Source organism: Chaetodon trifascialis, chromosome 15, assembly GCF_039877785.1.
Source record: "Chaetodon trifascialis isolate fChaTrf1 chromosome 15, fChaTrf1.hap1, whole genome shotgun sequence".
In the NCBI taxonomy this organism is placed as follows: Eukaryota; Metazoa; Chordata; class Actinopteri; order Chaetodontiformes; family Chaetodontidae; genus Chaetodon; species Chaetodon trifascialis.
Genome location: NC_092070.1, coordinates 22,477,214 through 22,500,503, shown reverse-complemented (window position 1 = coordinate 22,500,503; position 23,290 = coordinate 22,477,214). Strand labels below are relative to the sequence as shown.

At 44.8% G+C, this 23,290-nt stretch overlaps 1 protein-coding gene across 2 annotated transcripts in view; it reads left to right on the top strand.

The window, feature by feature from the left end:
* The first annotated feature begins 11,412 nt into the window (after positions 1–11,412).
* Positions 11,413–23,290, top strand: part of spop (speckle type BTB/POZ protein) — a 93,806-nt gene continuing 81,928 nt past the window's right edge. For both annotated transcript variants that reach the window (XM_070981151.1, XM_070981150.1), the window contains exon 1: positions 11,413–11,500. The gene's annotated coding sequence lies outside the window, so the exon portion shown is untranslated. The remainder of the gene's footprint in view (positions 11,501–23,290) is intronic.

Genomic DNA, 23,290 nt, shown 5'->3' with positions numbered 1-23,290 from the left:
TCGTAATTGGGGGATAGAGAATGAAGAGTTGAGAAAAGATGAGTATTTATTTCGGTGACGTCGTTGCCAAAACATTCCTTTAAACAAAGCTAATTTTTGTCTCTCAGATGAGTGCGTTTGAACTTTGAACTCTCTTCTTTCTGCATGTTCCCATGCTGGCTTGCTCCCGCTGTTCGCTAACATCTCACTGGAACGATGAGGATCAAAGTGTGTCTGGCTGCAAAATTCTCTCTTCTCTCATTTGTAGACTGTGAGAAGTTCCTCAGTTGTGTTATTACCGAGCCCTACTTTCTCTTATACACACACGTACTGCATGCACACACTTGTCACACTTGCTATATTAGCTGACAGCTTCCTGTCTGGAAGCGGGTGAAGCACTGGGGACCTGCACCTACTGTCCCCAGCTGTCTATATGAATTAGTAACACACAGTGCCACTAATGCCAGCAGATCACAGTCTCAGGCACGGGAACATCTGTGCACATCTGGTCACATCAGTGTGAGTGTGAGAATCCTTGAACTTAGCGGGGAATTTGCCCTAAGGACTCTGGCAACTGTCAGACAACCTGTAGGGGCACTCTCTGGTTTAACCTTACAGAGAGACAGACGTGTCCTTTTGTTTACTTGTCCCGACTGCAGCCATTTGTAGGGAAGTGGAGACAGTTGCCGTGTGCTCAGGTGAAGTGCTGAGCTTCTCGTGTTGACAAAGCCCTCCTCGTCATCCATCCACCACCTCTGCTAGACAGCCACTTCACCCCAGAGCTCTGCCTCGGCTCCTGCTCATCACTTCTTAAACGATCCCTTCCATCTCCGTTTTCTATTTTAGTTTCCATCTGTTTGTTTATCTCGCTCCCTCTCTCTCTCGCCACGCAGCCCCTTTTTTCCTCCTGCAGGCAAACAGAAGCATTGCCAAGAACAGCTCTGTTGGCCTGCTTAGAATTTACATATGTAAATGAGAGCCAATGTTGCTCGTAAATCTGCAATTAAGCAAACAGCTGAAGCTTACAAACAACGTCAGTCCCCATTACTTTACCAATAATAGAGTTTCTTGTGCACTGATTTATATTGCCAACCTCATTACCTTCTTCCTCCTGCCTTTATGCAATTGGTTGAGGATAATGTCCTGGACTGGACTTAAGGTCTTTGATTAGTGGAGCAACACGATGTGTTCAGGAAGAAACGAAGCTCCATACTCTCCCTCCAAACATATGGGATCAAAACACCAGCTTGACTTACTTTTTATGCTTTTAAGGTTAAAAGAGCTCATCAGCTTGCGCTCATCAAAGCACTGTAAATCTATTTACATCCTGTAAAGAAAAAAATCACTGTTAATGAGCTGCAGAGGTCAAAAGTCATAGCGAAGATGGAGAGTTTATACCATCAATCGTTATGTCCTGCAAATCAGTCCACAATGCACAATCCAGATTTGTGCCATAAATTCTCTGTAGAAGACTGTTTCAGCTCATTAACACTGCAGAAAGTAGACAAAAATAACCCGACTGCATGGACACATAAGGGCCTTATAGCTAGTGTGAGGAAAACTCTTGCTAACGTTACCCATAGATTCAGCAGACACGGAGCAACACGGGCCTCCCATTGGGGTCCTCTTCCTGCTAAACTATAAGTCTAGTAAGCATTCAGGATTCAGCCCTGATTTGGTCTGAAAATCTTGAGCTGAAAGACTCTGAAAGCTGAAAGCATCCAACGTTACAAATGTTGCTTTATAGAGATTTAGCTTATTTTGTTGTATTTTGGCGTTTTCATGCTAACGTCTAAAAGGACGGGCAAGTAGGTCAGACACAAACCTGATCATGGAGGTTTGGGTAGCAAGTGTTAACACATTGACAAAATCACACCAACAAAACTCATTTCTGTCACAAGTTCCTGCTTATGAAACACGAGGTAATCCTCGGGATTATAATCACGTTAAAAGTTAGAATCACTGAATACTTAGATGAGTATGTTTCCAGGCTGACATGATATCAGATAATTGCATCTTGTAAATTTCACATTGAAGCCAACCCAGTTTGAGTCTTGGGTTTGCTTTCCACAACACTTTCCCCGTGTAGAAAGTTGGACTTTCTAAAGTTGTCTGGGTGTAGCTTTAGATATGGTATCTTGTGCCAACTGCAGATAAGGAGGTCGGTCTTGTTGCTGCACCCTGGTAGCCACAGTGCTGTCCAGAAGTTTATCTGTGGAGGTTTCAGGTCACTGTGACCCGCCCCATGTGTGAGGTGAGTGAAGGTTCTCCAATATCACCTCCCTTCTGGATGGTTCCTGTACAGAGGGAACCAGAGGAGGGATTCAAAGTCCGTTTGGTGGTCTGGCAGCCTGGAGTAGTCAATCCAGGTCATGCATTTTTGTCCTGATCTCTTTTTTGCCTCTAACTCATGTTCCTCTGGCACAAACACACACAAATGCTGGACACTTTTTGCAAAAAGATAAGACTTATCAGCTGTGCCACGCTGTAAAACCAAAGAGACTTAAAAAAACAAGGCTTGCCGTGGTAATGGACTCGAACTGAATTCAAGGATTTGTGGCCAAGACACAGAAAAGTTTATTTACATTTTTATTTTCAGTTGGCTAGACAAGTGTAACGGTCTCTTCACAAGTCTCTCCAGAAAAGCAGCAGCTGCGGGAAGAAGGGTACTTACTCAGACTAAGAAAGCAAAGCACAATACTGCAGTTCTCAGATCAGTGCACTCTGCACAGGCTGCCTGTATGTCAAAGGACTCGAAGGACAAAAATACTATTAGTGGTTCTTGTTTGTAAAGCGCTGAAAGATTTAGAGCTGAAATACACACCTGTGACCTGCGTCTGTGTCACAGACCCCCCCCCCCCCGCCCCCCCCGTCTGGGGCTGGGAAGCAGCTTAGAGTTTGGATATCCCACATCTCTGAAACAGATATCTGAAGATTTGAGGCCTGATCCAACTTTAAATTCATTTAAATCCAGACAGGAAAAACAGACCACATGTGTTTGTGACAGGGTCAACGGCCATTAAATGTATTTCACTCCATGCTGCATCAGACTTGTTTAAATGAAGTTTAATGCAGTTCATTTCCTCAGCGGTATGTGTGCAGGCATTGTTTTCACCTACCTGCACACACTCATTTTTGCTGTGTACTGCCTGATATCAGACACAACTGTCCACTCATTTCCATCTCTTCATCATTATTATCTCATAAAACATAGAAAAAAGCAACTTCCATAAAACTGTCAATGGCCTATATGCTGCTTTTTGCATGCTAACTAACCTGCATGCTAACGTAAAGCTGCAAACAGTGAGTAAAAAAGACCCTGTTAAGCATCATAAACCTGAGAGGAAGAATCAGGTGAAACTCTCCATGAGTTTCTCACCGTGAGCGAGCCTCTCTTACATACAAGCAGTCACATGATCCGACATATTGATTAAAGCCACTTTAAAGTCTGTTTATGCCTTACATGTAAAGAATTTCAAGTCGCTGTGTTTTAAACCTGCTATACAAACAAGCTCTCCTTGCCAGGTTGGTTGGGCTCGCAAGAAAAAAAGGTCATATGAAATGGTGGAATTGGATTATGGAACATGATGAGAAATTACGGCAGAGAGCGCTGAGATGTTCAGTGTTGCAGTCCCAGACCTTCTCCAATAGCGTGAAATGAGAACAGATCTGTTAAAGCCTCAAAGAACACAGAAATGGGATGGGATTGGCTTTACGCCGTCGTACATTACCTCCCTCACGCTGATAGGCCCTTTATGAGACTTAATTAAAAAGTCGATGTCATCTTTAATGGCCACGGCACTGGTTGTTTTTCTGTGTTTTTAAAACGCTGGTTCCCTAATGAGCAGAGGCAGCCTCATTTGGGGGATAGAGGACAGAAAATGTTTCGACCTGTAGCGCGAGGTCATTACGCCCCGGCTGTGTCGGGAAAACAGATAAGCCTGCTTTTGCACGGCTCTGCTGTGCTTCGGCTGCTGGTCAGCGAGCAGAAGATTTCTTATCCAACAGGTGGAGCCCTCTGCAGATGCACCAACAAGACGGGGGTGACGTGGTTAAACGACAAGTGGGGCGTCTGTTGACAGAGTTTGTACTTCATGCTGTGACTTCTTGGCATTTTCTCTCACGTCCTTGTTTATCTTCTGAATTAGAAACAGAGTAATAGTGCTACGTGTTTGAGACGGAGCCAAGCGTGTCAAAGCCTTGAAAGACAGCCAGGGTCCTTTCTGTCTCAGAAAGTGCTTCACTTCAAGTTAAAGACTGCAGTTTGAAAGGCGCAGATGAGGGCCTCTTTGGAATAAATGCCTTCATCACATTTCACACTGATCTTAATGATTTCTCTTTGTGTTAGAATTTCTAGCCCAAAACAGTGTCAGATATGCACTGCCATAATAAAAAATGATCCTGCTGTTAAGTATTTGAATGTATCTGGTTGATGTATTTGGTTAATAGAATATTCTACACCAGCATCATCTAAAGAGGCGTCTTTAAGTGACAGTTATGTAAGCCCTTCTTGGCTCCGGAGGGAGCTTTCCAAAGTAAAAAGCAATGTCAGCAGAGAGCGGAGTCTGAAAGGTGTCGGCATTTAGCAGACAGGAAGGGTCAAACGAAAGACTCTGCGATGGTGCATTATGGGAAGTGTAGGATCAAAGGTTTTTTTTGGGCATCATTCACGCAAAGAACGAGGCAGCCGTTCACACACACAGACTCAAAGCATCAGGCCGCCTCTGGCTTTCTGCAAGCTTGAAACTTGAGGGCGAGTTTAGCTTAATATTTGATTTACAAAATCACTCATATGCTGCCACAATGCTCGCACATCATAACGGAGTTCATGTCCTCAGCAATGTGTTTTTCGACTCCTGGCATCTTGATCAATTTGTCTTCAGCGGTTTTACAATACTTGAGCTGCTAACGGCTGGGAATCAAAACAGACCTGATTGGTTGGTTCAGGCAGAAACAGGCATAAATACTTCAAAAAGTACTGTTACAAAGTACATCTACTTGCTCATTAAATGTATCAAAAAAGAAATCTGTTCAATTTAAATACAAAAGTGATTTCTAATCTGAAAACAGAAAAATCCATTCTAAACAAAGTGATGTCACATGTTGTCTGACTTTAAACCCCCCCACAGCGAAATGATGCCAATTTAGAAGCAGCCAATCAGAATGCATCTCAGGGGTGGGAGTCTGTGATTAGGCCTAATCTTAAATCTTAAAAATCTGTTGTTTTAGAGAATAAAATGGCATATAACATTATGTATTATATTATATTATAACTATTTTAAACCCACAAATACAAGCTCTAAACATTTTGTCGCACATTTCGTCGACAACGACCACAATAAAACAGGTATTTTAAACACATTTAGTTAAAACACTGCCCATCTCTGGGTCCAGGCTGTTGCTCACGGACAAATTTGCATTAAGCTGAAGTTCCTCAGGCGAGGTTTTTGGAGGTCCCATTCACTGTGACTGGCAGCCTGTTGCACCTATTCAATTCAGTTCAGTTCAGTTCAATTCAATTCAATTCAATTCAATTCAATTCAATTCAATTCAATTCAATTCAATTCAATTCAATTCAATTAATTCAATTCAATTCAATTCAATTCAATTCAATTCAATTCAATTCAATTCAATTCAATTCAATATTCCTTTCTTAGTCCCACGAGGGGAAATTCCAAGTGTGTATATGTGTGTGTGCCTGTAAATGTCAGGATATCTCCACCTTTGCTGCTTCAGCTCTGAACATCCTTCCTTTAATCTGTCCTGACGAGTCCTCCAGCTTCACAGAGGAACACTTTCAAACAGCTGGAGCAGTCGTTCAGACGTTCGACTTTAACGTGTGGAGTTCTCTAAAGTGAAACACAGAAATATCTTCGAACTTTGTTTCTGCGCTTTCATATTAAAAGAGCTTCAAGACTTTGTCCCTTCATGTGCAGTTGTGTGTCGGCACGTATTGTTTCACACATTTCACCCCGAAAACGTTTCAGCTTCTTTACTATGCAAATGTTTCTATTTCAGTGCTGGAGGGGAATTAGCTTTCTGAGTCAGTCAAATTGAGCTCAGTCTCTGACAGCCTGCAAGAGAAAACAAGCATCTTTCATTTCTGTTGTGCGTCTCGCACTTTTCATATTGTGCTTGTTAATTAAGATATTAATAATTTGGTTCACTGAGGCAAACTGCGCTGCGAGCAAGGATGTGCTACTTTCAACATAACAATTCACCTAATTCAGAGCAACACATCTGCAAGTGAGCAACTTTTCAGTGAAGCGTTTACGTGAAAACGCCACGAACACGTGCACTGCTGGTCCTAACAAAACAGAAGCGGGTAAAGTCGTGTCAGTAAAGTCAGCAAAAGTCGTGCAAATACATTGAAAACGATTAAAAGTGAAAAGGTACCACATCCATAAAACACAGCGGTGAGAGCTTGACTCAAATCCAGCAGATGCAGTTAACTCTCTTTTTCATAAGCTGCAAACTCCCAAGAGGCTTCAGTCGCTGCCTGCCATTGTTAAAAATATTTCCCCACCTTGATAGTTTAATGTATTTCCAGCCTGTTCGAGCCTGACATTAGCGAGGGACCGAGCACCAACAGCTTTTCTTTCTCTATCTTTGAAAAAGCGCTCCTCGTTTAGAACGCGAGTCTGTCTTCCAGAGGATGCCTCTAATTGGTGGAGAAAAGGCTTCTTTCTGACAGAGCTGGAGATTTCAAATGAAGCCCATTTGCAGATGTAAGGAGTCATTAAACATGTCATTAAATGCAGCTTCTTTGACATAAGCAGATGAAGCTCTGGGTCCCATTCGGTGTGTGGAAAGGATGATGGAATTCAAACTGGTCCTGTGGCAGTGACACACTCGTGCTTGACCTGCCGTACACACTCATAACTCAGCACACAACATGTGGGCGTGTACTGCGCGCTCAAAGGCGGCTTCTTAAAGCCTATCATTTTCATACAGGAGGGCACCAAATCATCCCATTACTGCAGGAGGAGAGTATGACATTCAGCCACCAAAAGACGCATCGTTGATGTCCTCAGACTGGTCACGCTCCTCTGTCTGACTTGCACTTCTTTGTTTCACTGTTGCAGTTGATTTTTTATTTTTTTTATTTTCTTTACTCAGCGGTCTGATTTGGCCTGCAGCGAGCGGCTGGTAAGTCCCAGCGGAGATGTCGGCCTAAACAGCCGGGTCTGAAGTGATTATGTGAGTGCAGTGTGAGAGATTCCTTTAGGGCCTGTGGGAAGCCTGCACATTCTTTGTTGACAGTAGCAATGAGAGAGCGAGTGAGGGAGGGAAAGGTAGAAAGGAGGGAGATGATCTAAACAGACAGAAAATTGCTGGAGTCTGGGAGATTAAAGGTACGTGCAGATATAAAATCCCTTTTTTTTGCAGTGAGCTATTAGGTTGTCCTTTATTTGTTCATCCACGTATCCAATTATGACGAGCGTCACCTTCTCATAACTGTGCGTACATCTTATAAGACTGTCAAATCAAATTCAGGTAACCTCCCCATACGTACAGTCATTCTGTTTGTGCGGCTCCCTAATGTTTTATACTGCAGAAGTGATTTCAGAGCGAGACAGATTTCACTTTGAAATCTTTAAAATCTCACTGTGCAAACATCCCAACCAGTGATTAAGCGCCAAGAACCCTTCACGAGTCTCTATAACAATTAATTATACACAATCATATCGTCTCACATTATCTTTCTAAGTACAGCCAAGCAATCAAATTGAAAATTTCCCTTTTTTTTGCTCTTCACTGCCATTAGCTTGTTTACTCTAAAAGCATGTCCTTCAAGCATCTCCTTCTCAGAACTGAGGAGCTAAGCCGGAGAAAAGCGAGCTGTCGTTTATCGCTGCCTCGCAGACAAATCCACTCTAAATGGCCGGTGATTTTCACTCATTGGCTCAATAATCCATTTGAGAATTAACTCAGGGACTCAGACACATTGTTGAGGTTGTTTTTTTATTGCTCCCTTTGAACAGATTCTTCTGTACACCCCCTTCAACTTGAAGGAGACTTGTTTAAACTACACAGGAAATGGAAATGAATAGCAAATGAATGCAGGCTTCTCAGATCAGTGTGGTGCGACTCTGTGCAGCACCGGGAAGCTAAGTAACCGGGAGAGGGAGACCTGGGTCACACGTGGATGGCTCTCCCTCCGGTTGTTTCTCCTCATTTAATCCTTTTCTCTGCCCTTGCCTTTGCATGGATGCAGGGCAGAGACTTGGCTCGGGCTGCACCAACGTTCAACATAAATTTTTTCTCCTCATGTCTTTTCCCGCCACCTTGCTCCTTTACCCCGATGCCTTCGCTGTCCACCCCTCCCGCCTGCCGTCCCTCCTCCCATAGTGCGCTGTGGTAATTGAGTGAGAACTGTGGCCCTGGAGTCCTTGTGTAATCCACACTTTATAAGCACTCTAATTGAAGTGCAAATTCAATACTCCCTCATCAGCCTTTTACTGGCTGTGCCTTTGCCTGCACCCCTTAGGTAATTATGAGGAGACTGGCAGTTCAATCATTTTGCAGAAAATAAAGTCACAAAAACATGGCTGCGTACACCGAGTCATTTCACCGCGGCTGTGTGGAGAGTGTGACAGTTGTGTTACTGGAGGTGAAATACTAGAAGAGACAAAAGACCTCCGTCTCTGTCAGCAGGAAGGTAACACATCAACTCCTGTGTGAGGAGGAAATCTAGGGAACTTACCTGAATACAACATGGGATTACTGTACACACACATTTCCCTCCTCTTCTATTGGTTCGACACGTGCGCACATGGATGCAGGCACAAAAGCCAAAGCGGATTCAGATCTTCACGCACACTCGCACAGTTTCTTCTCTTGTGTAGTTGTAGCTATAGGCACACACAAGCATCCAGACATAAATAAAGGCAAGTGAAGTGCACACACACACACACACTCAAACATATAAGTGCTATGTATTGGTTTGCCTATATTACTGTGTGTCTCTGTGTGGGAGTGTGGTTTGCAGCTTTAATTAAACTTCCTCTATTTTCTCTCAGCTTGTCCCCATAGGGCCCTGTCTTCTTCCCGACCACATGCTTATTTATTTATAATTGCATTAAACTCCAGAGCTGAGCCACGGCTGAACATGGTGCCAGACCTGTGGAGTAAGCCGGGATTGTCACACAGTAATACAATTTCATGTACTGATACGTCCCACCAGCTGGGAAAAATTCACATTACGAAGCGTGTAGGGATGCAGTGTACATCGAGCAACAACAAGCTGGAAAAAAAAAAGTCTGGATTATTATTCCCAGTCCTGGCGTGGCAATACAGAACGTCAACACAGATATATATACGTCCAACAAAGGAGCAAATTCCACCTGTGGAAAGATCTTATGAACATCGTCCCCGCTGCACTGTGTTCTTCTAGAGATCAAACATTCGTGAGAAGAAAACAATCCAGGTGTTATAACAACTTTTCTCTTATTCTTCCCTTTATTCAATTGCCAGTTTCCTCTTCGTTTTTTTTTTTTAATCTTTCTAATTTGCTTTGCCTTAAACTAAATATCCCACCAGACAACCTTTTGGATGAGCATCACAGCACATTCGCGGTGTGTCCCGGGTGCTTTTGTTGAAGTTGGATGAATGTGATTTAAATCTTCAAAAGAGAAAATCACATTATGATATTCTTATAACATTGTGAAATTGCCAAGATACCCTACATGGGCAGCTACCCACATGTGGTGACTTAATATCTGCAGCGCTGCCTACTTACATCTGCAGCGCACTCAAAGCTGAGCACCATTCTTTTCATAGCCAATTTAAATGCTGGCATCAAGATCATAATCATATTACAGCACATCTTTTCATGTCATATCATCAAACCAGTAAAGCTGCAAATCTTTACAAAGGCACTGCACTGTAATTCATATTTTGCATTATTCTCTGTACGTTTTTAATTGCTTGTTGCATTATCTCCTGTATCCTCACATCTTGCTTGCGTATCCTGGTGTGATGACCCACTTTCTTAAACCCCATGTATGGCAAAGTTCCTGCATTTAATAGGGTTTGCCAGGAAAAGATCAGAAATCTATGCTCATATTGACCGTAATTCTGGGAATAATGTGAAACAATTACTGGTGACAAACAAATCAAATCTATCTGTGTGAGCCTGAAGATGTACTATAAATCAAGCACCAGGCTCCAAAAGGATGACGGGTACAATATGCTGCAATAAAGAGTGACGTAGTTTCACTCTAGATATGTCCTCAGCATTGACGTCTGGCTCCATTTTAGCCGAGACATCTTAATATGCACATAGTTTCACACAGATAGATCGTCTTCATTGTCTTCATTATTGCCATGTTCACGTACCACATTAAAAACACACAGATACACACAAGTATGTATGAATTAATCCTTTTACATGTGCTGTGTCCCCACATATATTTGCATACACATTTGAATAAAAATACCCACATCTTTACAGTGTTGTTGAGGGTTACTACAGAACAACCTTCCTCCGTTTGACGGTCTCGTATCTGTGGCCTGACTAAAGTAACGTAAAGCGAGCTTTGAGGGGGTGATCTGTGTCATGCTGCTGAAGTCTGACAGGTCAAGCGTGGGAGGCCCGGTGATTTTGGAGGGGGGCAACAGACAATCTCATGGTTTTACTGATGACTGCTGGCATCATTTATGGAAATCCGTGGTGTATTAGTCAAAAATGAGTTTCCTGATGAGGCCAAGGTGCTGCTCACCTGAATGTCAGTGCCCTGTGTCCTGTGTGCCAATGACCAGTTGTTCTGTTTAAACATTTGCATGTATGTTACATGTATGCACACTTTAGCAGGTTTGGTGTTATGCAATATAGCATATAGGTTTTATTTACATCTTTGGCAGTGGTGAAATATAACTTGTACATTTACTCAGTATTTGTACTTTACTTGAGTGTTTTCAGAGGTTCATTGAGGTACATAACTCCACTACATTTAAGCAATATGAATATGAACAGGTACAACATGAAAAGTAAACCCCGTCAGCTGCAACAATAAAATGTATCTCACACAAAAATGCATAAATAATAAAAATAAATCCTTAAAATAAGTCTAATTCTGCCATTCTGTGGTGTGATGAATACTTTCACATTTGATACCTTAAGTACAGTTTTCTAATTAAACATACCCTCTTTTACTTAGAGAAATCATACTCTTTCCACAGCTGTCTGATCTATTTCTTGTTATGTTTAATTTTCCTACTTGGGATCCATAAAGTTTTATCCTACCATGCCTTTAATACGCTTTAATAAGACTAATATTGCAAATCAAATTAAACTAATTACAGTTTGTACACCACTGATTCAAGAGTTAAATGAAAATGCAGTTAAATTAAGAGATATATTAATTTTCCAGTGTAACACCCAGTGTCCAAAACCAAAACAATCCCAGCATGGCCAACCGCTTATTGGGCGTCTGTACACGTCACAGTCTAACCCGGAAGTGCAGTGACGGCTCCTGTTAAAAATCCTTCATCCCTTTCGTGGAACAGCGAAACAAAGGTGAGTTTTAAGCTATTTAATTGGTTCTTCCCACAGGTAACGATTGCACCTTATGCTGTTTTCCCCGTTTAACGTACGTTTGGGCGTAATTTCCCGCTGGAAGCACTTTTACAGGGCTAACATATTAGCCGCTAGCTGGCTAATGTTAGCAGTTCAGTCTCGGCTCAGGTTTGTTATTTGTGATGTCGAGCAGGTGGAGATGAGTTTTCGGCTGCTTTTCATCATCTCCTGTGTCATACCGAGGTCTGCTGGCCGGATTTTTATGTCACAGCGAAAATTATTTGAGAACAGGGACATGCAAAATAATGAGCCACCGAAAAGAAAACATGGGATGCTGTATCCTCCGGCTCAACGCGTGTATCCTGCCAAATAGTGAGCGCGGTTTCCCCCCCTCTGTTGCATCTCCCTGCGCAGTGCAGGACGGCTGCAGGCTGCAACCTGCGACTGTACAAAGAAGCAGAGAGTCCAGAGTCCAGCAGAAAGGCTGCTGCAATGCAGGGTGAGGTCCGAGCATCACCCCCTGCAAGACGGCTGAAAACGAGCCAGTCAATATAAAAGTGGTGCTGAGCCACAGAGAAAGTGGGTGGTGGTGTTTTATTCATGTGTTTCATCCATAGTTGGCAGTTTTTAAAACTTATTTTGATTAGTTTCACTGTGCTGAACATATATAACATGCTTACTGCAAGGGCTCTGTGGAGTAAAACACCACTTTTCACCAAACAAATCAAGAAATCCAATAACATGATTTAAAACCTGCATGCTTCACCCTGATGCTTATTATTTTTATTTGAAGGTAACATAATGCCAGGGATTGTTGTGGCAGTACAAACAGAGTCCATGACACCTTCAGGCTTATCGAATGAATGAATGAATGAATGAATGAATGAATGAAGTGGTGGAAATAATTACAACAAATCAATCCACAAATAGAAGCACGTAACAAGAAAAATAAAAACTGCGATTTGATGGAACGAGAGGCTCAATATCACAGTGTTTATTGAAGCAGGTCATTTGCACAGGCAGGTAAAAACTAATCCGTGCACCTGTTTGTTGATCCGTCATGGAGGGGCGGGCTGTGTCGTTGTTGTGTTTGTCCGTACCTACGTCATCTCGCTGCGTGTTGTTTTGTCCCACAGCGTTTTCTGCTCCGCTCTGCTGGAATTGTGTGCATGTGAGGGAGGCGTGTGGGAGTCCAGAGATGCTCTGAATGGAAGCCGTCTTTGATTCCTAACGGTCCACGGGTGTAAATGTTCGAGTCTCAAAGATGACTCAGTGGCTCATTTTGCTTTTCCTCTCAGATCCTTTAGCTGGCTGGTGGTAAAGAGGGCCTCTCCATGTAGAAGTTAATGACTTACTTACTTACTGTGGATGCTACGTTAGTAATTACACCTGTGCTTTGCTGCTGTGACACGTCAGACACTGTTTAGCATGCCAGAAGATTTAGATTTAGCATATCCTAATAGCAAGAAAGTCAAATGTAATACGAGGATATCCTGTTGCACCTGGTCGCATTTTGCAGAATGCACACCAGCATGCTTTCATGGCTGTTCCAGCAGCTGAACATACGTCACATCAGTGGAGGCGCCTGAAACTATAAAAGGCGCATAAGGAGTTATGACTATTTGCCATTTACAGTGTATGATTACAGTGCAGTTGATTATTAGATATGAAATACTGTTTGTTCTTCTGTAGCCTATTTTAGCTTGTTTCTTCCTCTAAAAGCCACTGATTGCCATTCCGCTGTGCGAGCAGACCCCCCCCCCCGCCTCTCCTCCTGAGCCACGGTCCAGCATTTTCATCCGGGCACCGAAATGTTTTTCAAAGGCCACCTCAAAGCCGTAAAAAAACTAATTCAGCCACAGCATGTCGAGCGTTGCATTTCAATAATTGTTGCTCGAATTTATGATTCCATTTAGTTTCACTCTTGAGGTATTTGGCTTCCAGAGAGCGAGCGAGCGAGTTGGTTTTAAAACAGTTCGAACCGCTCTCGGTTTTTAGTGGGCAACAAAGAAGGACTTCTTATTCTGAGGGAGACGCTGTGTGCTCCTTATGAAAGTATCCAGCGGACATCTGGCAGTTGAGAGTCGGTGGCAAAGCCGCCGTGCGTTCACAAGCCCCGATTGGTGGAATTAATAAATACAAAATCATGTTTTTTGGAAGGGAAAAGGCTATTTGGGCGAACCACCCAAATAAACTCTATATAAGGGGAAGACAGATCCGCATGCTGTTAATAAGATCAGTTTGGAGGGGACAGGCCAGATGCTCAGTTTCATACTGCTGAGCTGTACGCATCAAAAAGCAGTTATTAGACAGGTGGCCTTTCCTTAGACTTCCACCTGGCAGCTGGCAGATAGACACACTTTTTCTTTTGTTTATAGGATTGCGTGTGTGTGGAGTGGAATGAGACCACTTGTCTTGATTTAGAAGTGCTTTTCTCGCCCGGCTGCTCGTATTCTTCTTAAACACTAGTCAAATTTAAAGTCTCACGCTGATGTGTGTCGAGCTCTCCCTCTAGTCGACTGCTTCCGTTCAGCTCGCTGCTGTATATTAAACTATTCAACCACTCTGTCAGATGTTCTTTACACACAAGTGCCCAGCTGCCCGGAGCCCCCCCACCCGCCTCTTCATACACTACAAGATGCAGCTATTTGGTTTATTTACGGGAGGTGCTTCTGTAACTGCTGGGAATAGGCCAGGAGCCAATCGAAACACACGGCGGAGAGCAGGCTAATAGAATCTGACAGGAATGGAGTCGTGGAGGCCGCTCAGGCATCGTAAAGCTGTCGCTGTTTAAGCCCCTAAATTTGTCGCTATTACCTGCTCGCCTCTCCCTTTCCGTGGCCAAAGAGTTGTGAGGGAAAGTGCTGCCAGGCTCCTGAGCTGGAGCAGGTGTTGTTACTCATCCCTCCTGTTTCAGCAGCATCAACGCAGAGCGCGTTGACAGTGAAGTGGAGGATACAACCTCGGGATCTGCCCGCTGTAGCGAGCATCCCTTTAGAACAAAACGAGCCTGCACTGCACCACTTCCCCGTCTGACTCCGCTGCGCCCGGCTAGCCGTGTACTTCATTTGTTTGCTCTCACATTCTTATTTGGCTGCGTGCTTCGGGGGAATTGCTTTGTTGATGGCGCTGCAGGAGAAGATGTCAAGATGTGTGAGCCTTTTCTAGGTTGTCTCGGCGTAAAGCACGACAGCGTTTAGCGCATCAGATACGAGTTAGTGAGAAGAAAAGCCAGTGGAAATCCATTGTTGGATCTCTAAATAAACGGAGTTTGAGTTTTTCTTTCCCACTAATGAGCTTGATTAAGAGAATATATGTAAATTGCCTCAGACTTGGGCTTGTCGCTCTGGCCGGTCTGTCTCCTGAGCTGTGGCGATGGATCGTTTCCAGAAAGCGTTGGCTGGCGGCTCTGCAATTTCTGCTTCTGGCTTTGTGAGGGACTTTCACAAGTTCACAAATTGGACCTGGTAGAAAAAAAAAAAAAAGCTGGACGTGCCATTTTTGTTTTAAGCTGACTTTAAGGGTCAAATCTGTGTGTTATATCTGAACCGCGCATTGGGCCGACATCCCACCGTTAGCTTATCTAACTGGCTTGAAAACACGAGGAGTTAAGCTCTTGACGTAAACACCGACAGCCTGTGATGTCAAATATGAGTTATAAATTTAGCTACTGTGGGTTGAGCGCATTCTGGTGCAGAAAATCGTTCTGCTTTTTGTGTGCAAAGCCCTGATATTCCATCCTCTCACGCTTCTTCCAAGAATCTGCCTGTGTGCAGGCCTACTAAGACATAATTGATATAGGCAGAGGCCCACTCAGAAATGCCTCTGATTGGGCCTTTTATAGATGCAGCATGAGAAGAAGCTCATTTCTCACATTGCCGATCGCTTGTGAGGGAAGGCAACAAGTATTGAATTAGTTTGCATGAGAGGAGGGAAATTGAAATATGGATTGGGGTCGCAAATGCCTGCCAGTGCTATTGGCTGTGTCGGATATGGAGGATGAAATGTATTTTCTGTGTGTATGTGTGTGTCAGCGTGTGACTGATGCAGACAGTGCCGCCGTTGAATGGTTTTCCACCTTTCCTGTTTTCCAATAACAACTTGGGAGCAGGAGTGACACAGATGAAGTGAATGTTTTAAGAGGAAAAGTAATCTTAAAGACAAGCCAGGCCATTCCTCACTCTAACACGCAGCCTCATCCGCCGCTCCTCCCACATCGCTGCCTCTGCCGTGGAGCCAGACGCGAGCCGGCTCTCTCGCCATCTGCCATTTAGATGCATTTAAATCATGCATGCGTGCTGAGTTTGGACCTGTGATTTGAACTGGTCAGGTCCCTGGTCTCTGCCAGGCTGCTGAGCACAACTCGTGACCCAGGGAAGCCGTCTGAATGTGAATTAATGACAACACACTTGGTTAAAAGTGTCACTGCCCAAAAGTCAGATCCAATTTTGCTGATATTTTCTGGCATTTAAGCCTGGAAAACGGTGACCCGTTCTAATGGTTTGATTGCCAGTTCCAGCTCTGTCATGGCTGAAATTTGGCCTGATTTGGCATTTGAGAAGGATATCATTTTTTGGTTTAATGTTGAAGGCAGCGGGAAAAATGCATTGAACCCAAAAGTGAAGAGACAAAGGGTCGAGGAAAACCACAGTGAGTCCAGGAAACAGAGGTTAGATGTTAAATGAGGTCAACAACAGTAAAAACATCTTGATGTGGCTCAAACAGAGTTCAGTCACTCACACAAGTCATTTTTCATGATCATATGAAACATTTCCTTCAATCTGTGTTAGATTTCTGCAGACCTGAGTTGGTAATTAATTTTTTAGTCGATTGATTGAAAGTCGATTAAATTTCATCAAAGCAACAATGAACAAAATTTACTGGTTCTGGCTTCTGAGGTGTCGATGTTTAAGATTTAAGATCCATACTTAATTAATCACCACACAACATGCCATGCATCGGTGAACACACCAGTCAAATGGGATTCGAACCCAGGACCTTCTAGCTGTGAGGCAACAGTGTTGCCACTGTCCCACCGTGCCACCTTGCTATTTGAATATGTTCCTTTGAGCTTTTGGACTTGAGACAGGCGTTGGTCGCTATTTCTTTGGCCAGAGGTTTTGAGGGACCTGCAGATAGTTTAATAATGAAGATAATAACTTTAAACTTGTTGCACCTTTCAAGAAATGCAGCTCTTCTTTCAGAGTTAGCTGAAAACAAACTGAAATAAAGATCAATTTAAAGAACAGTGAAAATTTAAATGCGTCTGCACCTGATTGTAAAAAAGCTTCGTAAAACTTAAATAAAACAATCTTGCTCGTCCTTTTTAACATAAACTTAATTGAAAACTGTCCAAAAACAATAATGTTTGATCTCATCAGCTTCATTGAGTTTTGCAAAATATCTGCTTATTCTGAATTTAATACAGCAACACGGTTTCAAACAAGGTGAACAGGAGCAACAAAAACACCTGTTTGGATCGTTCCACAGGTAAACCGGCTCATTGGTAACAGGTGGTGGTGTCATACTGGGCATGAGAGGGGCGTCCTGGAAAGGCTCAGCGAGGATGGAGCGAGGTTCACCACTTTGAACACATGATTGGATAAAGGGGATTAACACATGAGCTGTGGCCTCTGTGGAGCAGAGAAAAACACAATATTTGACGAATATGTGACAAACTCGTGTTACTAATGGGTGAAGGTCTTGGAGAAGGACCTTGACCCAAACCAACTGAAATAAAGCCACGAGGAGCCTCTTGTAAGGCATTTGAACGGCCTAAAACGATCAAGTTCACAGGTAAGGACCACTCCACCCTCCTCACCCCCAACAGAAGGCACTCCTGCCGCTGGGAAGGAGTTGTGTGTCAACAGGGGACGGGAAAAGAAAGAGGACATGAGGAGGCGGAGGGAGCGTAAGAATTGTGGCTGTGAAATCAATAGTTCATACCGTTCTGAAATTGAAGTTCTTTTTTTGTCAGAAAGCGTGTGTCGAAGCTGGAATATGAAATAGCTTTAGTGGAGGCCCCTGATGTAAGCAGCAGTATTGATTTCCAGAGACGTGGTCCAATTACGGTACCGCGGGTTTTGTCCGTGCCCTTTAGAGGATTTGAGTCGCGCCGGTGGGGCAGATTTTTTGGCACGGGCCGACTTCGCCTCATCTCTTCCTCCCTGAGTGGCCGCCTGCTTCTGTCACCAAAGCCACAGAGAGAAAGTCAAGGAAATGCAGTCTGCTGTCTCTACAGTTTCCAGAGCCTCTCAGAGGACACAGCTGCAGGATGGGAGATTTCCCCTGTTGGCAGTTCCTGTTAAGAGATTCACTGGCATTACAACATAAAGAGAAAATAATCCTCCCTCTATGTGTGGCGGCGTCTGCTCGCATGTGTTTCTGCTGGCAAGCGAGAGAAAGAGTCTGAGTGGACCGACAGAATCGGCGTCTGAGCGCGAGACGGCCGGCTTTGTGTGTGCTGGTGTGTTTTGTTCCTCAACAAGGACGGAGAGCTGCTCGCGCTGAGGTGTACTCACACACATCCCCCACAGGTTAGCAGTTATTGCGAACAGCCAGACATTAGCAGAGAAATTGCAGCTGTTTTAAAGCGTTTATTGCTCGAGGATTTGCGGGGTAAAATGGTCTGTAATTCCCACCCCGTGCTCCCGCTGTGCTGTCCCTGCTGCTGACGCTGCCCCAGTCTGGCTTCATAAGGAAAAGCGACAGGAGGGCATCAGCTCCTGGAACAATATAGGACATTTCCCCCCCCTTCACTCTTGAGATACAAGAAAAGAAAGTTTGCTGGCTATGAAAAGAAGGCCTCTTACTCGGTCTCTCTTCCTCTTTGTCGCCGCGTGCCCCGTCTCTTCCTCCCCTCAACTCTTCTTCTCTCTCCAAGTGACGGGAGACTCGTGCAATATGCTGCGTCTCCCCACTCGAGTGTTAATGAGGTGGATGAATATTCATGAGGAGGAGGCTGACATCGCTGTGTGGCGATTGTGCAGAGGGTGTTTGCGTGCACGGGGCCCGTGGCGGTCACATTTCTGAGGGGTTTGTTGTGCGGCGCGCAGACATCAGGGGACGCCGCGCTCCTCTGCTAATGATGCAAATGTGCGTCCCTGAGTGTTGCTGTGGTTGGTGATTGTGGATGACCCCTTCCCGAGGCCTTCCCGCTCTCCCTGGTGGCGGAGCTTAAGTTTAGCCTCCAGCTGCCGGTGGAGGACAGCCAGGGAGTGCGAGACAGCAGAGGAGCTACCTCTCAGTCCGCTGCCTGCACTCCTCCTCCTCCTCCTCTTCCTCCCTGTGCTTCTGGCTTGTGATAAACACACGCCATTGGACGCCTCTCCTGGGATCATTTCTTTCCTTTTATTATACCTTTCCCTACTTCTTGCTCCCTCTCTTCCCATTCTCTGTCTCTCCTGCGTCTTCTTTCTCGGAACATATTGTGCTGTGATGTCTTCAGCCGCCAGCGCCGCGTTTTGAAGGACATTTGCGAACGCACGCGGCCCGTTTTAGCAGCAAAAGGCTGCGTGATGCGCGCTCGCCGTGTCTCATGCGTTGCCACTTCCTCCCGTGCTCTCTACCCCCCGTCACACTTTCTTCATTGTCAGCTTTGTTCTGCTCTTCAGACTCTCTTCCAGCAGTCCCTACAGTAATCTCTCACGTTCTCTCTCCTCTCTTTCCACTTTGCTCGGCAGCCTCTCATTTGCATTTTCTCACTTGCTCGTCATCCCAGTCTTCCTCTCCTCTCCCCGCTGTCGTCCGCCTGCGGCTTTTGCTGCTCCCCTTTCCCCCTCTTATTTGCCATTACTCCCTTTTTTTTCTCCTCTCAGCCTCCCTCTTTCCTCCCTCGCTCCTCTGTAAGATATCCGACCCTGCAGTGTACCTCTGAAGGAGCTCCTATGGCTCTGTTAAACATCTGTAAAGTCTTTGATCTCCTACCAGCCATTTTCGACATGAGGTGATGTGTGTTTATGTCTGCGGCACAAGGTGGAAGTGTGTGTTTGCCTGTCTGTCTCATGCTGTTTGTACTCAGCAACCTTTAATTTGGGAAAGGTGAGTCTGTTGGTGCTGTGGAGGAGGACAGATAGTCCGACTGGCTCGTTTCTTATGTCTGCTGTTCGGTGACATAATAGAGGCCTTCCTGCTCCTCGGTGCTCTTGGCCTCCCCGTGTTCATGAACACAGTCACGCTGCCACTTAATATTGTCAGCTCCAGTCTAGCAGGCGTCTGCGCTGATTCTCGCGAACACGCATCCTTTCTGCAGTTGTAGAAAGGGGTGGAGGCTGGCCAATTTATCAGCGCTCTGACTGTAAGGCTGCAGGGAGCCCTCCGTCTTCATCAGCTCACTCAGCAGATAGGCACACCCAGTCACCGCCACTACACTTACCTCATGTGTCTCCATTACACGTTAATAACACGGCTGTGAGGTTGACTGGAATCGCTGCTTCGCGTTAAGGAACAGGGCTCTGCTCAAGTCTCAGGTTGAACGGGTTAACCTGAAAAAAACGGTATTTCAGGTCAGCCTGGCAGGTTATTAAAGTAGTCATTTTATTATAAGCTAACGAGAATAACATTAGCTAAAGTGCAGCTGCAACGCCAGCTGACTGTTATGCTCTGTTTTGATTACTGCAAGTGAGACGCAAATATACAGCTGATAACAAATAAATTAACTTATGGACGTGTACAGGCTGCATTTATTTAAGTGCACAGTATGTACATGCAGCTATATGTGTATACACAGCTAATGAAGAAAATAACTGATTACTTGGGAGTGAAAATCACCTCCAGAGAAGCTAAAGATGCTAAAATCAACCCATGCTTTGCTCTGTAGGAGCAGCAGTTTTATGTTTGCTGGATCTCCGTCATTACTGATTAATGTGCAGACGAGTTTCTGAATAAAACATCAGAGAACAGTGAGAAATGTCCATATTAATCACCTTAAGCTTGAAGGTGTGTTTTCAGATGCTGTGTTTTGTCCCACCAACGGTCCAAAACCTGGAGATGTTCAAAATTCTCTGATGTGAAAGAGAAAATCCGTCAATCCTGACATTTGAGAAGTCGAACCAGTTCGTAAATCAGTTAATTGGTCATCAGAATATCTGCTGATTCACTCTCTGTCATCGTTTCAGCTTTATGTTCAGTTGCAAATGAAAGAAAAGTCAGATGTAAGTAAAATGAACTGTTTATTGCAGTCACTGGACTGGACAAGGTTACCGTCTGCGTGCAGCTCAGCGAGCTGTGATGCCGTTTGATCCTCGCTTGCTGCTCATTGATACACTCCGTCCCGTCATGTGATGTCTCAGGGCCGTCCTGCGGCAGCGAAGGATGCGTGTCTTCTCTCCGCCGTCCTTGGCCCGCGTGCCCCCTCGCTTTCCCTGGCCCGTCGCTGATCAAAGCCCCTTTGAGGGGGCTGAGCGGGTCCGGGGCTGCTGCTGATTTGCTGATATGTGTCCTCAGAATCTTCACGTCTCGTGTGATTAGACGGCGTGTGACAGGCGGCGTCGGCCCCATCAGCTCGCATTAAGCCCCGGCGCCGTGCCTCCACTACGGCTGCCGTTTTTATCCTTTAATGTTACACCTTCCCCACCAGCCGAATCAATTATCGGCGATTATGTTCATGTCAAAGTCTTTAGCGCCGGCCTGAGCCCCCTCCTCTTCGTCGCTGTGCGGCCCAGAGGCCCCGCAGGAGCCACGCTGCGCTGATCCCCAGTCAGAGCACCGCTGCTGTGGAGGGACAGCGATGCAGACAGCTCCAAGTTTAACCTTCCTCCTCAACAGTGTTGTGACAACGCAAGGAGAGTTTATTATGCCTGACAAAAGTCCCCCATGTAAGTACTCCTCGGTGAGGAAGCTGCATAGCGATTAGCCCCATCATGTTCAATTGTGGATGTAGCTGTCAGAGCCGGCTCGGTGGTCTTGTTGTGTCCTTGGATTGAACATGGTGGTACATTACTTGAGACGACCATATTGTTTAAGTAATAAGAGATCACAGAGCCTTTGCTGCTAAAAGGAGAGTTTTCTATGCGGAGTCTCTCCTCCGCTCCTCCCCCTGTATCACGTCTTTCCCCAGTACACACCTGGCCTTGGATTTGCTGGTGTTGCACTGTGTGTGTGTACATACGTGTGTGTGGATTTTTGCCACTGTAACACGCAGGGGCGGCGAGGCGGCTCGTTAAAAACCCCTCTCGGCTGCAAGGTCACGGCTCTGGTTTTTCCACCTTTGTGAGCGTCGGCGCTTGCACACTTTGCTGTCTTTGGATACTGCGAGGCTGCAGATGTGGGTTATAACACTTTCTGTAACTCACACGTTCACAGGTGCACAGACATCTATCTGCTCGGCTTGGATTTCCAAGCTCCATCGTGCTCGTCACCTCGTGCTGCTGCTGCTGGAGCGGTCGGACCTCTCAGCAAACCCTCTGAAGCTCCTCGTTTTAAGCCAGCGCTGATGGTTGCTTCTGCAGTTAAAATGTCAAACATGCAGATTATACCAGCTGTAGCTATTTAACGTTCATTTTGTTACAAGGGAATTGTTATCCAGTTTTTTGGCCTGTGTCCTGATTCGAGTCTTTTAATGTTGGCTAACTGATGGTACAGCCTGTCTGATATTTATGTTATGTATGGCACATTGAAAGAAGTTCTCGGTCAAATTTGTGAGGAAAAGATAAACTTCACCACGAGCAGACGGAGTGTTTTGTACACCAGCAAAGCCAACAGAGTGGTGACCAGTCCGGGAGAGGCCGCCGGCTTCAGTTTCAGAAGATCAGTCCTCTGATCTGTGAGCAGTTTCTGGGCGTTTTTACTCACCGTGGGCTCATTTTTCACTGCAGCATAAAACCTGCACCTCTATGAAAACAGCACAATCATTGAAGTAGGGGAACTCAAAAATGTCTTTTGTGGTGCAGCACAACACGGTTACAGAGCCATAAATCACAAACAAACAAAGAAAAAAAAAAAAGGCCGGTTGAATGTCTTTCATTATTATGCATACAAGCTTTTTCCAGGTGTTAGCGACAGTAGAAGAAGAAGGTGGGGCTTCACGTTCTGTGCATACATTTTCACGACCTCTCCTCTCTGCTTTGTGTAAACACCGTCTGCGCTTCAGTCGACTTTTCCTCTCTGGAGCCGGCGTTCGGTTTGTACGCTCCAGGCTGCTGTAGAAACATGGCGGTGGAAGAAGACCCTCTGAGCTCGTTCTGTGGAAGCTAAAACAGGATCTGGTTTGTGGTTTTTGGTGGAATTTTAAATGAGAAATGCAGAATAAAGTGCTGAAATATCACTATTTTAAGCTTCAGTGACAGCTCGAAATTTGAATTTCCTCTGTTTTTACACTTTCTGTCTTTGATAAATGGTGTAATTTTGGTGATTTATTAATCTTAAACATGCAGAAGTATGATGCCGGTACGATGAAGCCCGTGAAAATAACAGTTCTGAATCCGTGGCAGCGTTTGGGAATAGTGTCCTGTGAAACTGGAGGTGTGTGAAGTAACAAAGCTGTACCTGTTAGTTCAATTTACATGTAATCAGCAGGTCGGAGCTGCAGGTTGTTAATTCAGCTGCGGCTAAAAATAGAGTTTCTTCTTTCTCAAACAGCACAAGGTGAACATACGGTCGTCCCTTGAGTTTGAGTTAAGATGAAATGCTGCAACCAGCCCTCACAGGAAGTCAGTACATTGTTTAAGTTATTTACGAAGCTGAAAACCGTCGGCTGTTTCTTGGACACATCAGGACAATCATTGAACTGAATTGAAAATTTAGTAAACTGACAATGCAGAAATTGATCATGAGGGCCGGCGAATCCTCTGC